This window comes from Mastomys coucha, unplaced genomic scaffold, assembly GCF_008632895.1.
Source record: "Mastomys coucha isolate ucsf_1 unplaced genomic scaffold, UCSF_Mcou_1 pScaffold15, whole genome shotgun sequence".
Taxonomy (NCBI): domain Eukaryota; kingdom Metazoa; phylum Chordata; class Mammalia; order Rodentia; family Muridae; genus Mastomys; species Mastomys coucha.
Window position 1 is genome coordinate 156763843 of NW_022196897.1, and position 890 is coordinate 156764732.

Consider the following 890-nt stretch of genomic DNA (forward strand, 5'->3'; position numbering starts at 1 on the left):
ATTGTGGGATGTCTGTTGCTACAAGCAGAGCCAGATACTCATGAGCCCTCCTAGATTCTCTGACATCACAATGTCACTTGGGTGACACATCATTCCGACCCATGGAATGGGTATGTTCCTTCTTAGTTTCCCCATGGCGGAAGTCAGAGCCCAACACCCTTCCCCTGAGTTTTCACCTTTCCTTCCACAGTCTGGGAATCAGAGCGACAGCCTGGCTGTATCCTCACTGGGGACCCCCCCCCCCAGCTACTGAGGGTTATGAGACGGGCTTCGTGGACCTGAACTCTCATCAGAGCCCCCACCCCTCCAGGCTGCTGTCTGTCTTTGCTATATAGCATTCTTTTAATAGACCGTTAACCTAGAAGCGCGACCCAGCAGGGTCCCCTTTGGACTACTCACTGGGGACCTTTCAGACATGCCTGGACATGGAGAAGTGGGAAGGCCCTGGCAATTTTGCCTGCCTTGGTGAGATTTTTTTTACCTGTACACTCCTGAGATCCCGCATTTGATACCACACCTTCGGGGTAATCAACCACGGGGAAACCCACGTTTCCTCTCTTTTGTTTCCCTGGCTCTCTTTGGCAAAAGTCTCACCTTTCTGACCAGAACTGTGAAGGGACGGAGATCTTCATTCTGCTTTCCGAGTCGTGATTCCGCTCCGCGTTTTCTCTGTAGAAGCTGGCAGGAGCCATGGGACTCTTGGTTCAGATACAAAAGGCATTTGCTACTTGGAGCACCCCAGAGCACGGCTTGAGTGTGTGATGCCTCCTCCTCCCACGGCCCCTGGCAGAACTGGGAAGCAGCCTACCTAGATGCTGCTCAGTTGTGTGTGTGTGAGTGTGTGGGAAGGCATTTGGGTGTGTGAATGTGTGCATGTGTAGTCTGTATGC